This window comes from Lynx rufus, unplaced genomic scaffold, assembly GCF_022079265.1.
Source record: "Lynx rufus isolate CCGP_SWC_20201006 ecotype Redwood Valley unplaced genomic scaffold, mLynRuf1.p SCAF_15, whole genome shotgun sequence".
NCBI classification, from domain to species: domain Eukaryota; kingdom Metazoa; phylum Chordata; class Mammalia; order Carnivora; family Felidae; genus Lynx; species Lynx rufus.
The window spans coordinates 39,307,327-39,323,403 of NW_025814829.1; the positions used below are offsets into that span (position 1 = coordinate 39,307,327).

Consider the following 16,077-nt stretch of genomic DNA (forward strand, 5'->3'; position numbering starts at 1 on the left):
CCCGATCTGCTGCCTACTGGGGGGAGGTGGTGGCAGATTTCCCACTCTTACCTCCTTTCTGCAGCCCGCGAGGAGACAAATGCACACTTAGTGTCCACGACTTCATATGTAGCGTGCACAGAGTGCTGGCTCTTTGGAGAGTCACTGCTTCCATAAACAAGAGTTTTTTCCACCAAGGTTCTAGAATCTTGGTTGAGATCATGTGAGTTATCTATTATCACCTAATGGCTCCTTCAGCACATCCCCGTGAGAAATGGAAAGCTTGGCGACAAGGATCGCTACTCCAGCAAATACCAACATGTGGAAGAACGAAGGAATTCTTGATCTGTAGATAGAAGTAATCCTCAAGAGACAGCAGTGAGAGGTGATACAAAAAGCCTTGAGAAAGAAGATCACGGTAGGCTGGATAGAGGGGATGAAGTGTGGTCTCACCTGGCCTCAGGCCAGCTGCACTCAGCCTTCATAGGGGATGGACTTGAGAGCAATGAAGATTGGGCACTTGTATCCAATCTCTACTGGCTTTGGGTTTCACAGAATTCAGTGTTTGAGCACCAAAGGCGGGATGTGAAGGAGGACAGGAAACCAAAGTGCCCAGAGCCTCACGTCGAGACCAGAGGCAACACGTTAACTTAAAACTCCCTGAGTTTAAGGCAGAATGGCCAGCGGCCGTGATTTCCTCTGCTCCGGGTCCCCTAGTCTGCTGACACGGGCGTTCATTGCTTCGGGCGTCCCCAGCTACCTCAACTCGGGCCTTTCCTGCTTTGTACTTGGGACCGAGGTACCTCCCAGTAGGGCAGTGAACTGTTAGTCACATCTGCGGGTGTGGCCTGGAAAGGTAGGAATCTTCCGTTTGAAGACCAGAGGTCTTCACTTGTCTAACAGGCACCTTACTCGGAATATGATTTTCAAAAGCACTCGGTGCCTCCCCAGCAGACCTGATAGGGAAAGCAGAACCAGAGTTCTGGCAAGTCTTCACTTTGTTTTGGGGGGTTGTGTGCATCTTATTTACATGTGGTATTGATGTGGTGTGGCTTGTCTGGGTATTTCAAAATGATTCACAAGTTCTAAACCAGCTGCCTTTCACAGGGTCATTATGTTTCCTGATGCTGTGTTGTTCCTGTCTTTCTAAGGAGACCAATGTTACTTGGGTGACAGTTTTAGTTTTCAGCCAAACACAACAGCAACGAATGAATAAGTCAGGGGAAAATGGAGGGGTTAACTCGATAGGCCCCAGACACACAAGGTATGGTTCGCTGAGATGTTCATAGTTATGTCGTGATTCTCACTCACTTTCTGTTGCTGGACTCTGCCTCTCTTCTCTCCTCGCTCTCAGTGTGCTCAAATGTATACAGAGTTCAGAGTTGGTTCACCATGGATTTAGCAGTAGAGCTGAAATATCGAGAGGGAGACAATGTGAAAAGATTTCTTAGAGTGGATAGAAGAATCTGTCCCTTCTCCTCCATTGCAACAAAGTGTGATTTGTGGCTACCCTCCCAGACCTCAAGAGCTTGTTCTTAGGAACTTTCCAACTCTGATCCCATGTGTTTCCTTGTCTTTGGTGTCCTGTTGGGAAGCTCTGTTTTTGTCCTTGGAATTCCAGACTTAATTAAATGCGACTCAACCAATTGAGCCATAGTAATTGCAGACCCTTCTTTTGAGGACTGAGTGGCTTCTCCATATTTGTTTTCCTACATTCCAGTAGCCCTTCCAAAATTCTCCAAAGCAACCAGTGTTAGGGTGAACTAGAGATGGAGGTGAGGGTATTACTGAAGTATGTCAATAATCTTATGAGGAAGGTGGTGTTGTGATATCTTCCCCCCCTCCCCCCCATAAGGAAACTAATGTCTAGAGAAGTTAAATTGATTTTTGGGTCACATAGCTAGGAAGTGGTAGAGGTTAGATTCGAACCCAGTTGGTTAATCCCTTGCTGTCAGGAGCTGCCTGGAACTTTCAGGCCATTTCCATAATAGTGGAAGAGAACATCAGCTCAGAAGACCAAAGATGCTTATGGTGTACTTATGCTTATGGTGTGCTTTTTTGCTTAGAAGCTACCTGTGGTGCAGGATTTGAGTGATGGGACTTTCTCTTCTTTACATCCTGAATGATAATTTGAACCACAAATTGACATACTTGTTGGGAAGATATGTATCTGATTGATAAATTCTCCATTTTGGATGTATGAAGTATGGTGCACCAAAGATACGTATGAGATTATGTAGCACACGAGGGTGGGCGTAGCTCTCATTATATGTCTAAAAAGATTATTCAAAAAGCCTAAAAGACTGAGCACAATTTTTGTATTTTCTAGTACTCAGATCGCAAAACACAATTAAGATTCAATTTGGAAAGGATAGCAAAAATAATTCCGCACCCTCAGATGGGAAGTATCATACAATCCAAAACATTCAGAACATTCTTTTTTGGTTTGTGTGTTAAATTTTATGTTTCGTTGATCTTTTGAAGTAAAACCCTCTGCCTTTGGTTGTAAAATATACAACAGAATATGGCCCGGGCCGGGTTTACTTCTACATGTGGCTGCAGCTTTGCCTGTTGACAGTGAAGTTATGTTGGAAAACTTTGAAAAACCAAATATTATTGAAATACTGACCCCATTTTCCCTTTACAATAACTTCTTAGCTGAGGATAACTTTTCTTAGCTAGAGCCCTCAAGGAGAAGTGGCTCCAATTATGTCATAGATTCATAAAACCTCAGGATTGGAAGGGACATTAAAAAGTCATTTCATCCAACCATTCAATTAGCTTGTAGAATGTTCAGTGATTTTTGGAAGAGCAAATGGTCAAAACTGGTTATTTTTCTTTGGTCTCAGTATTGCGGTTTTATATGGACAGTGATATGTAGAAATGATTGGAGAGAACATCAGTATTCTCTGGAAGCAGGAAATGTACCATTTTAGGACGAGTACTCAAATGGACAGAGGATAAGGATCCAACTGTCAGGGAAGGGGCTTTGGCGTCAGGAGTGCAGTCTGCTGTCTTTGCGATATGACAGATAGAGGGCACAGAAAATGCATCAAACCTAGGATAAATTCAAAGTGGGGATATTTGTTTCATAAACAGGATTGGTAGTGGTAGGTCACCTCAGCAAGGTTTGTGGGGTGTGGAATGGTCAGTGGGTGGTCACATGACTTTTCTCAGTTTTCTGTGTCTGTGGTTATGCGGTCCTTGTGGTGGGGCCCCAGTTCCTCCCTTCCTTATGTCCTGTATTTATCACCGTGCCTCCCACATAGGCCCTTGTTGGGTTGAATTGAAATGCTTGGTATCTGGGAGGCTGGTTAAGATAACAAATTAAGACAGGAGAAAGCAGAATATATTTAGAAAAAAAGGGAACCGGAAATCTGTTATAGAACCTAGTGTTTAGGATGAATTGTGGCCAGTCTGTGGGCCAATATGGGCACAGTGGCAAGATAAGCACTTGTCACATCTGAATCGAGAAGTCATCTCTCACTTGGATCCACTGTTTGGCTTGACTCTACCTGGTGGTTTGGTGGTATTGCTATCCATGTTGCCTTCAATTAGTTCCTCAAGTTTTCAGCTAACTTCACTTATGGGCAGCTTCTCTGATCTCCCACGTCTGGAGGAGATACCCCCTCTGCATGTTCCAGAGCATCCTCTAATTCTCTGTCATGCATTCACCTCACTCTGTTGTAATGGTCCATTTACTTGTTTGTATCTCCCACTGGACAAAAAGGTTGGCCAAGTGTGAACCATGGCCATCTAGTTGGCAGAAACTCAACAAATGTTTGTTGAATGAATGGATCAAGCTTCATCCCTTTTTGAGAGACTAATTTTGTCCTGACAAATATGAATGTATGGGTTGCTCCTTATTTAAAATGCAATGAGCACGAAGATGTTAGCTTATAAAGAAGAGGAAGGGCGTGTGGGAGCGAGAAAAATCAATTAGGTAATGATTACAGCTCTCTTAACATTCTTTCTGGAACAAAGCAGGGCACAAACAAAGGTAGTGATTATTCATTTTCAGAAAAAAACTCACAGTAGTGAATTAACTAGACCATTCCCCAGTGCCTTTTAAAAGGAGTAGACCCCATTGTACTTGTCTCATTGCTGAATGGTGAAGAAAGAAAGGCAAGGCACAAGTTAAAAAGCATTGGCAAACGTTACAACTGTGTGTGGCTGGGAAGCTCAGGGGCAGGACTTTAGAATTTTAAGGAGATAAGCCGTAGAGGAGCCCTTGGTTTACAGTTGGTCATCCATGTTTCCATCTAGGAAAACAGGCCCGTGGGTTGCATTATTTTTGTCTAGCAGAATGTTGAATTTAGGCTTTAGAAAGTAAATTTCAAAATTTAGCAGCCATCTGTAAGTGAATCAACTCCTCTTTTTCATTTTGACCCTGGGAACATGTTTCTAAAACAATCCACTAATATGGCAGCCTACCCCAACCAAGAAAATACAGTCCATTTCAGTTGCCTGAGATAGCGCTATAATGCTGGATCCTTTCACTGCTTTGCAAATCTCTTGGGATCTGTGTCAGAGATATTTAGCATGTAATTAAAAATCCAGTTCAGTTCACCAATTCAGGGGACACTCAGCTGGTTCCAAATAATGTGTCTACCTGCGGCAAATACATAATAGTATAAATATGACAGGGACATTTACGTGAAATTATAAAGAGAAAGTTTCTTGAAGTTTTAAATTTAGAAAGAAATGGAGAGCAATATGGCAAATACTGTGCTTTTCTCCTTCCGTGCTTCGCTGAAATTTGTCACTGCCCTGTCTTACTTTAGTTTCCTTTGTCCATGGCGTCTGTTCGTTTTACACCTCCCCCTTCTAAATAGTTAGAATCTCATAGTGACTGTCTTACACATTTTATGTTAAAATATGCCATAGCAAGACATTAACCTTTCTACCGTGTTACACTATGGGATTCCATGATATCCTATCTCATGATATGGAAAAAAAAATTTTCTGTAAAGAGAGCAAGGAAAGTATTGGTTAAATGGAGGGAAGATACCAAATGTTGCCTCATTCCATTGGAAAAGCTCAGCTAGCTCAAGTTTGGGTTGCTGATGGGTGTGGCTATCTCCAGAGTTGATTTGGAGTCTGGAGTTTTTGGCAGTTTCTGGGTCCTCTGCTAGTAAACACATTTAGTATGAACTTCCTTGCTGCTATTGTTGTATGCTTGTTTGTATGATTCTGTCATCTGTGTTTGAGTCAGCTAAACGAGCCTTCAGTAGTATTCATTTTTTCATCAAAGACCTATGTTATGTCAAACACCATGTTAAGTCTTGGGAATCCAACCTTGTTCTAAAAGAACTTACAGGTAGTAGGGAAGACAGAAACTTAAACTGATTACAATATATTGAGGTAAGTATGATCAGTGCCATGCAAAAGATCTGTGTGTTAGGGGAGCCCCAGAGGGGATCATGTAAATCAAGTGGAAGGTCGGGCGCGGGCACTCCAGGAGGGCTGCATAGAAGAGAGGACTCTTTAGTGGAGAGTTAACAACTGAGTAGGTGCTGGAGACAGGGAACACAGGGTGGAGGAAAGCACAGAGGCCGGAGGGGAGACCACTGTGTGAGGCTCAGCATGGGGAAGAGGGAAGGACGGACGCCTGGTTCTGGGAAGGCGACAGGAAAGGAGGCCAGAGAGAAAGGCTCAGCCACGTCACAGAGCCTGGAATGCTATGTCGTGGAGTTTGCTCAGCCCTGAATGCCGGATAGTCGTTGAAGGGCCTTAAGCAGAGTGGCAGGGCCGGATCTATATTTTAGCAAGATGACGGACAGCTGAGGGGTGAATGCTCTGGAAAGGAGCAGACTGGGGTGTGGGAGAGGGAAGAGGCTAAACTGGAGGTGAAGTGAGGAAAGGGACGAGGACCTGAATGGAAAGGTGGCAGCAGGACACAGGGTGGGGTGAGGGGAGAACAGTCTAGGAAGGAGGAGGGCGGGAGTGGGGGATGGGAGGCCTGGCAGGCATGGGTCTTAGGCACCCTGGCTTCAGAGAGCTTGTCAAAAACTGGGCTTTCTGGGGTCTGCATCATCCTCTGCTCATTGGGTGAAATGTCCTGCAGACTTCAAGTCGGGCTTCCTCTGTGTATGTGCTAGCAGATGCCTTCTTTCCTGTCAGAAAGGCCCTGCAGCCTAACCAGCCCCAGGTGTGCCTGCCATGTCCTGTCCAGAGACGAAATCTCAGTTAGGCTCACTGTGGACAAGGCAGCAAGCCGAGCTTGGTTCTCAGGTTCCAGAGAACTTTGAAGAGCGGGTGGTTTCTCTCTTCTCTTTCTCTCTCTCTCTGTAAGTCTTCTGTTTCCCTACAAACTAAACAAATTAAATCTGTAGGCCACAGAGAGAGAGAATAAACATGGAACCCACAGGCCTGTGATTATAGAGCTATATTTTAGACAACAGCAGTTAAAACTTATAATTGTCATGTTAGAGACACAAGAAATTTTATGGTTGGATGTCTTGGCCTTTTCCCTGTCCCTGTTCACTGCCTTTAACCCCTCTTTGACACGGTTTGTCCCAGTTGCTGGCATCACTGCTCTCGGAGGCTCAGTCTGGTTGCTAGTTCCACTCATGTAAAAGAAAACAATTGGTTAAGATCTAATGTTTTCCTAGTTTACCACTACCACAATTTTAACCTCTCTCTCTCCCCCTCTCTCTATCTCACACACACACACACACACACATACACACACACGGCCTAAATTAAAATGTCTCTTCACATTTTATTTTTTAGGATCTCCTGCATCTTCGGAAGGCCTCTTTTATATAATTATTCAAAGCCTGACTTTGTCATGTCTTTGCTTGTTTTTCTCTCAGTTGTGTCATTTTTGTGATTAACTTGCACCATTTAGGAACCGTCTTTGGTTTAAAAAAGAGTAAAAACGGAGGAAGGAGGGAATAAAAGGTAGGGCAAGCTTACAGCATGAGATAAAAGACGCCACCTGGGAGGAGGCTCAGTGAGTCCTGTGAAGAGAGAATCACGTCATTCACCACTGGTCCTTTTGGCTTAACATTGTAGAAATACCTGGGCCTTGCCACCGATGTGGCTGCGGCTTGTTTCCCTGTGGTTGGGGTTCCTCAAAGCCATCTTCTCCCTTCTGCCCTGCAGGGCGTGACTTCTAAGGGGCTAGGATGCAGTGTTGTTGGTGTTTCTCAATGTATTTTCATCCTCATGGACTCCTTACCCTACACTTTCTAGCATTTCATTGCTTGTGCCCACGTGTGGTCCATTCATCGGAATTCGTTTCCACACGGTTAATCTTATCCCACGTAACCTTCCCAGACGTTTTCTGTCTGTTTGATCCTTTCGCCACAGAATTGAGCAATTCAGCTTTTTCCTTGATTCTGTTTCCTGCTGATTTCAATATCCATTCTCCTCTTTTATAAAAGTGAAGCTAAGGCCGAGTCTTTCCAGTTTCATAATTCTAAAGAAAACTGGAAAACCCAAAACCAGACTTTCCTGCTAAAAGTAGGATGTCTTTGCTCAGTAATACCAGCGGAGGCTCTCTAGAACCTTCCTGTTCACACTCTTCCCTAGTTATGTACCCTTGTCATGCCAGTAACTTCTGTCGCTGCTGGTGATGAAGCTAGAATATGTGGGCAATTTTTATCTAACAAAAGACTATTTAATGGGTTTAAGTAAAAATAATCGAAACTGGATTAGATATTGGCTTAAAATAAAATGCTTTTGTGCTCGTGACATTTCCAATTAAGACTGCAGCACTTGAAATTGTTTGTTGAGCTGAGACTCCTAAATAGAAAATTCAGGAAACCGGAAGCATTTGGTTAGTTTGTGAAGCACACGGAAGACATTTGCTGTTTTGTATCCACATGTTGACTCCCCCTAATGACACAACACAATGAGCATATCTATTTTAAAAACGACTTAGCCAAGTTTGTTTTGTTTTGTTTTGTTTTGACAGAGTGAGAGGGCGCAAGTAAGCGAGGGGCAGAAACAGAGAGAGAGAATCCCATGAAGGGGAGGGGGTGGGGAGAGAGAAAGAAGCAGGGCTCAACCAAAGTGGGGCTCATGTTTTTTACCCGAAGCAACGCTCGAGCTCACCTGGTGTGGGACTCATCTCACGAACGATGAAATCATGACCTGAACTCAAGTCAGATGCTTAACCGACTGAGTCCCCCAGGTGCCCGTGACATAACCAGGTTTTAATAAGGCCCAGAGCCATCAAGGCCCTGATGGGGAATTCGCCCATGGTTCTTTCTTCTCAGTTGGAGCCTTGGCGGGAGCTGGCGCCTCCTGGTTGCTCTTCCTTTCTGCAGATATTTTCAGCAGGAGCTCTGGTTGAGGGAGGTCCCAGAGCACTGGTGAAGGGCCACTAGTCGATAATGTAAAAACTTTGTATGGTGACAGATGGTAACTGTGCTTATTATGGTGAGTATTTCATAGTGTATATAATTGTCAAATCACTATGCTGTACATCTGAAACTAACATAATATTGTATGTCAACTATACTTCAACTAAGAGAGCACACAGCTGTGCTCTGGAACCAGGCAGACCTGAATTCAGAACTTATACCTGCCACATGTGAGCTGTGTGGGTGTGAGCCATGAAGTCACCAACCCTCTTTAAGTCTGACTTGCTTACCTGTTGGCAGGACACCAGCACTACCTTCCTTCCTGATGTGGTTACTGTGATTAGTGAAGGAGTTTTGTATGTAAGGTGCTTGGCGTGGCGCCTAGGATACAACACACACTCATTCACTGAGTGTGGGGCTCTTGTCAGGACCCCACCGTCAGAGCTGTCTTTAGAACCCCGCCATGAAAACTTGTAGAAGCCCGGGAGTCTTTCTTATCTGTGTCCCCTGAAGCTTAGGGTTGTATATAAACCAGATTGCTTAAGAAGTATTAGGAAGGCTTCAAGGCATGTTCCTGACATCACTCTCTCATTTTGCACATCTGAGAGGAATGGCCATGACAGTATTTAGTGATCCTTGCTTATTAAAAGTAATATCTATTGTATTTTCTCTGTCCGGCTGCTTGTACCATGAAGGGCGATTATTGTTTAGGCTCCAATATTTCACATTTAAAATTCCTTCAGTTTTCCTATATAGTTAATTGATTGGTGTGCTTCTTTTAATGCTTTAAAAATATTTTAGTACCTAACAATTATATTTGATATTTCTGACCAAAAAATAGAAGGGTAGGAAACCACTTTTCTGCATTGGTCAGCATTATGCTAATCATTTCTTGTTGGGCATAATTTTAGGATGTTAGCAAACTGTGCTCGCACCGTTTGGACTGAGCTCGGTAAGTGCAAATAGGTCAATGCCACACATTGATTAGCTGATGCGGTCACTTGACCCCCAAACTAGGAATGAGCCGGATTGCTCCCGAGGTGGTCACGTGTCTTTTTTAAATCTTCAGTTTCCTCATCTGTGAAGTGGGGAAGATACCTGCTTTCCCTTCTGCCTATGGATATTGTGAGGATCATATGAGTTAATGTATATAAAAGTGCTTTTTAAAAGCTATTAAAAAAATAAGTGTTGTTTAATGTTTACTCATTTTTTTGAGAGTGAAAGAGCAGGGGAGGGGCAGGGAGAGAGGGGGACAGAAGATCTGAAGTGGGTTCTGTGCTGACAGCAGACAGCCCGATGTAGGGCTTGAACTCATGAACCCTGAGATCATGACCTGAGCCAAAGTCAGACACTTGACCCACTGAGCCACCCAGGCGCCCCTATAAAAGTACTTTTTAATATGTAAATTACTATGCTAATACAAGGATGGTCTTATTGTCGTCATTTAACTTAAAGTCATTTCTTTTTTTCTCTTTCCTCACTGCTGAAGTGTTTGATGGACATATGGTCTGTTCCTTAGTCTTCCCTTTCTACTCATTCCAGAGAGAATCTTCTCCATACTTTTTTCTTTCCAGTTGCTGTTACTTTGATGATATCTTCGTGTTCGGCAAGGAGTAGCATTTCCTCTGCCACTACCATTGTTACTACTAGTATATTCTATGTGCGTTGAAAATGCAGACAAGGCTTCTCTCTATAGATTGGATGTGGGAAAAAAAATACCCATATATTCACAGGAGTCTAAGATAAATGCAGTGAATATTTTACATATGAAAACTTTCTTCTTTCTCATTCTTATTCTCTCCAGCATGATTAATTTTTTATTTTTTTAGATAATGGCTCCTGGTTTTGATTCTCCCTTTCTTTCTGGTACTTTTAATTTGGTGCAGCAGAGGGTGGTAAAGTTAATGCACCAAGGAATGGAAAATGCTTCCAGCCCTCCAGAGCTGCTGGAAAATCAAAGCTTGATTTGAGGCCAAATACTGATGTGGGACTTGAACTCATGACCTAATGCCAGAGGCAAGAATGTTACCAACCGACCCACTCTGACCCTCATAAGATGGAGGCATTTAAAATCCTTTCTTTGAGTAGTCCTATTGTTGCTTTCTGTGTTTTCTCCTCTCTTTCAGCCTTTTCCTACAGTGTTCCTGGCTTCCCTGTTAGGAATACAATTTTAGTTTTAAGATCTTTTTTTCTCACTGCCTTTCCATTTGCTTATTACAGTTGCTTCCTTCTTGCTTTCCATTTCTCCTGTGTGAGTTCCTTTTTTGTTGTTGTTCCTGCCCTTCCTGTCCTTCTTCTGGATTAAAAATAGCCTACAGGGTCTCTGGCTGCTTGCCCATGAACCTGACCTTCCTTCTATTCATATAGGGACCCCCCTGAGCATCTGAAGATCCTTTCCTCCTCTCTCAGGATATTTGAACCCCAGCATCCATTCCCTGTTGTTGGCACATATTCCCAGATGACTTACGGGCTAACTGACCCTTGTACTCAGAGCTGTAAATGAAAGTTAAATCTCTTACACAAAGATGCTGAACAAGTAACTTGTTCACGTTAAGCATTACCGATAAACACTGAATCCTCTCCGCATCTGCTGACTCTGTTGTCCTGCTAAAGGAGATGGGACTCTTGTGCCCTAACTCAAGGTACATGTTTAACATTCCTCTATGTGCAAAGCAGTGACTTTGTGATCAGCTGAGCCCCAGGAACCAGCTTTCATCCAACTTGCTGCTGTGGCCATCCCAGAGGGACCTGTTGCCATTTTGCTCCTTAAGAAACAAATATTACTTAAGGAGCTAAAGTTGATTAAGATGTTTCTTCATGAACATTCTTTGATTAGTGTTAGAGGATTGTGATATTCTTTACAAAAATGATTTTCTATCCAATGTTGACAGTCCACAAATGAGTGTCTGCCCGAGGGATAAAGGCTTGTGCAACTTCAGGTGGCTGAACCAAAACGTGCTGACGTGTAGCAGCTCTGATTTCAGCCCCAAACCTTAACCCGAACTCCTTGTTTTGCTGAGAGTTACAGCAACAGGGTTGAGGAAGGTTTAAAAGGTTTCCTTCCATCTGTCCCTCCAGCTCCCTATGTGGCTATGTCTCAAGAAAAGAACTAGCTGCCTTCTGACTTGAGAATCCAAAGTTACAGATTTCATTATCAATAGTGACGGCCATGTTTACGTGCAGCTCTGACTTCCTCCTGTCACTGCTCATGTCACCATCAGCCTGAAGTGCTTTTCTGTTCCTTGATTGACTGATGAACTCCTGCTTACCTTTCAAGTCCCAGCTCAAATATCGTCTTTACTCTTCTAGCCTTCCTGATCCCTTTTCTGGAATAATTACCCTTTCTTTCATCTGGGTCTCCTTAGTGCTTTACCAAAAGCTCTATTACAGCACTTAACACAACGTATCCTTTTATTTATATATTTTTTTCTCTTTGCCCTGTTCATTTGTGCGCTTCAGGGGTGGGGACCGTATTTAACCAGTCTTTGTATTCTCATCACCTGGGACCATGTCTGAGCCACACTTGGTACCCAGTAAGCATCTCATAAATTGTTTGACCTTATCTCTATTATAAAACGTGTATCTTTATGACTTTTTTTTTTTTTGGCCATTTGGGAATGTTGTAAATCCCATTTCTGAAACAAAAAGGAAAGTATTGAATAAGCTAGATTCAATTTCTGTTTTAAACTTCAACTAATGACACCATGAAAAAGGAAAGTGTTGCTTTTGCCTCATTTTTGTTATCATCTTTTTAAGTTTATTAATTTTGAGAGACAGAGAGACAGCAAGCAGGGAAGGGGCAGAGAGAGAGAGAGGGAGAGGAAGAGAGACAGAAAGAGACAGAGAACAAGCTCCGAGTGGGGGAGGGGCAGACAGAGAGAAGGAAAGAGAAAATCCCAAGCAGGCTCCACGCTGTTAGCACAGAGCCAGATGTGGGGCTCAATCTCATGAACCGTGAGATCATGACCTGAGCTAAAATCAAGAGTCAGATGCTTAACCGACTGAGCCACCCTGGCGCCCCTTGTTATCATTTCTTGACTACACATTTCGTGATCTTATGAAACTTGACTTAACTGTGATGGTGACCTCTACAGATGGAGGTATTTAGAGTTTGGTATACCAAACTCTGGTATGCCAGATGACGTGGTATTTAGAGTTTTAATCCATAAGTTTTGTGGTGACATATAGGTTTGAGTCATGGGTTGAAGATAGACTTTTGGGAACCCAATTCTGCTTTGAATTCCAAAGTTAGTTGACTTAGGGTTTTCACATATCTTGTGTCTTAATCTGTTGGTTCCAATTTGTTTCAAGCTTGCATTGACCCAGTGTCAAGCCAATTTGGCTGTGCTCTGTGCAACACACTTTTGTAAAAGGATCTGACACCCTCCATGCACATAAGCACTAAGGTTATGCACATGATGATGAGGTCTCACTGAGATTTTTGCGGCAGGCTTGTTGTGTAGGGCACTTTCCCAGGGTGTGCTCTCCTTACCAGGATTCATTGGCAAAAGGGACTTAAAAATATGTGACACAGGGGCGTCTGGGTGGCTCAGTCGTTGAGGTGTCCGACTTCGGCTCGGGTCATGTTCTCACAGTTTGTGAGTTCGAGCCCCGAGTCGGGCTCTGTGCTGGCAGCTCAGAGCCTGGAGCCTGCTTCGGTTTTGGTGTCTCCTTCTCTCTCTGCCCCTCCCCCGCTCATACTCTGTCTCTCAAAAATAAATAAATGTTAAAAAAATATGTGATACAAATTATATGTTATTATATACACATATTATCTGTGTACTTTTCAGTTTTCACAAGTAAAACTCAACTTCCTTTGTTCTCTTTTACCCTCTCCAATTTTCCTCTTCTCTGTGGTCTTGCATTCTTAACTCTTCTATTTCTTCTTCAAATGAAATGCAAAGCCTATGGTGAAAGTTTTCAGAATTGTACCTGTTGTTAGGTGTTTTCATTCAGACTGTCCCAGTGTCATTGGGTCTGGCAAGATGGAGTTTTCTGACTGCTTCTGATCCTTCTTGCCTTTTTATGGAGCGTGCTTTCTTTACCTTTTCCTTTGCCTAGGGATTCAGTGGCATATATGTTTGCTTTGGACAGAAGGAAGCACCTTTTTTAAATTAATTAATTAATTAATTATTGGTTAAAGTTTATGTGTTTATTATTTGAGAGAGAGAGTACAAGCGGCAAAGATGGGCAGAAGGGGAGAGGGAAAAGTCCAAGCAGGCTCTACACTGTTAGCACAGAGCCAGATGTGGGGCTCGATCTCATGAACCCTGAGATCATGACCTGAGTCAAACTCAAGAGTCAGATACTTAACTGACTGAGCCACCTATGTACCCCAAAGGAAGCATCTTTTAAAGCAATTCTTAAAGTCAATCTTAAAAAAATTTTTTTTAACGTTTATTCATTTTTGAGAGACAGAGAGAGTGTGAGAGAGGGAAGGGCAGAGAGAGAGGGAGACATGGAATCTGAAGCAGGATCCAGGCTCTGAGCTGCCAGCCCAGTGCCCGATGCGCGGCTCAAACCCATGAACAGCGGACACTTAACTGACTGAGCCACCCAGGTGCCCCATAAAGTTATTCTTAAAAAAGTGACACAACATTATATGTATTTTTTTTAAAGAAGAGAAACAATCAATCCTATATTGCTCTAACACAGTTGTTTATACATTTGCTTTTATCCTCCTGTCTTTGTCCACATGGTTGCAGTCATGCTATTTATCAGTTTTGTAATCAGCAAGATACATTTTTCAGAACAAATTCTCTGGAAGTCACTTTCTAGTTTGAATCTTTTGTGACATCTGTTGTATTTCTGATGTCACAGACAAAAGAATGCATGTGGACTTTGTGTTTGAAGAATATCAAGGTGATAGTCCGTATCATTGGTTAATAGGCTTCATTTCTATTCTTTTTCCTTGTGAAATCTCCTATCCTTTGTCAGGGCTCTGGAGCTTTCATGGGGAGCCTGATAGTACAGTGAGGTGAGAGCATGTGGGGAGTGGACCCCACCCCTTTCTTCTGCTCAACAATGATGTGTGTTCTGTCCTGGGGTGCTGAGGACCACAACTCTCCAGGGCTACACTATTCAGTGTGGTAGCCACTAGCCACACATGCCTGTTGAGCATTGGACACGTGGCTCGTGCAAATTGAAATATTCTGTACATGTAAAACCCATACCAGATTTTGAAGACTTAGTATGAAGACAATCATGTAAAATAGCTCAGTGAGTTTCCACCAGTGATCACATGTTGAAATGGTGATATTTTGATATAATGCACTAAATAAAATATATTAAAATTAATTTCATCTGTTTCTTTTTACGTTTTTAAAATGTGGCTATTAGCAAATTTAAAATTACATGTTGTGACTGGTATTCTATTTCTGTTGGTCTGTTGTTCTAAGGCCTTACATTTAAAAAGGCAGGATGTAGTTTGTTAGTGGGTTCTGAAATCAATTCAGTGGGTCAAAAAGTGGTATTTTAAAATTGGAACAGAACGGAAAGGAAAATATTAGAATGGCATTATTATGAAACTTTTTGTTTTAAATATGTGTGCACACTGTGTCACTTGTAAAATGTATCTTTTTGCTATAAATTATCATTAAAAAGGTTGAAAACCACTGTCTTAGGGTGGTCCAGCTTAATTTGGAGCATTACCGTGAAGCCTGGTCTGCTCTATACGAGGACGGGTTGGTCCCTGGAACACCATATAGATTTTAGGTCTGGTTGGCAGAAGCTCTTCTGGAACTCTTCGGCCAAACCAGACCCTGCATGAAAGTAAACATGAGCATTAGAGTGTTCACCCTAAAAGCAGTGGCTACTTAGGACCGTCCCAGAGGAATGAACTGAGGATAGCTGAGATTCGCCATCTGAAGTCTGGACCTGTGTGTCCAGCATTGAAGTGTTCCTTGAGCCCGGAGTGACTTTGTCTGATTAGTTTCTTCTTGGGACTTCCTCAAAATTGTCTCGTGGGTGGTGATACTTTCTAAGAAGCAGGGTGGTTTCTTAATGACTTTGGAGCCAAGCTGGGTCGGCCAAGGTTCTTTTTGACCCTTAGATCTTCCACCCACCATGTCCTGTTGAACTCAGAAGAGGCTGTACTCCAGGACCACATTGGTCCCCTTCCTTCCTGAGAGAAAACGTGTCCTTATGACACACAAGATGTAGGGGCAGTTACCAGGGCTCTGCCTATGACTGGGTTATAAATAAAGGACCCTGAAAGCCACAGAGGGAGATGGGGGGAAGGCTCCAGAAATGAAGTTTATGGGGTTGCATGGGCCTTGTATTTATTCTGAAAGTTGTAAAAATTCTTTTGGGCTGACCCATTTTTCCTTTCTTAATTAAAAAAAAAAAATCTGGCAGGCAAGAGTAAGAAATGTAAAACATGTGACTAATGCTTCAGCTTTTTCTCCTGGAGCCAGAATCTTTAAAATTATACCTTAGATATGCTTGATGTTTTAAAAACAATTGCCCACAAAAGCCACCAAACATTTGTTTCTGAAACTTGTAGACTTTAGATGGCATCATTTTCAGGAAAGAGTCCAAAAGTGCAATATTTAGGAGTTACTGAACCGAAATCTTTTTTGGAGATTTTGCCCTAGTGAATTAGATTATCGTAGAAACTGGCAGAGGGCCAGGCAGCCTTTTGCCTTTATTTTGCTTGAGTATTTCCAGTCCTGTTGCTAGTCACCCAGAAATTTTGAGGGAGTTAGACTAAATGGCCCTCAAGATGAAAAGTACTGTGATTCCAGCAATGGACCGAATTGGCAATAAGGAAGTGTGTTTATGT

General features: G+C 42.7%; 1 protein-coding gene across 3 annotated transcripts in view; it reads left to right on the plus strand.

Moving 5' to 3' along the window:
• Positions 1–16,077, plus strand: part of RGL1 (ral guanine nucleotide dissociation stimulator like 1) — a 159,511-nt gene that overhangs the window by 36,962 nt on the left and 106,472 nt on the right. The window lies entirely within an intron of this gene.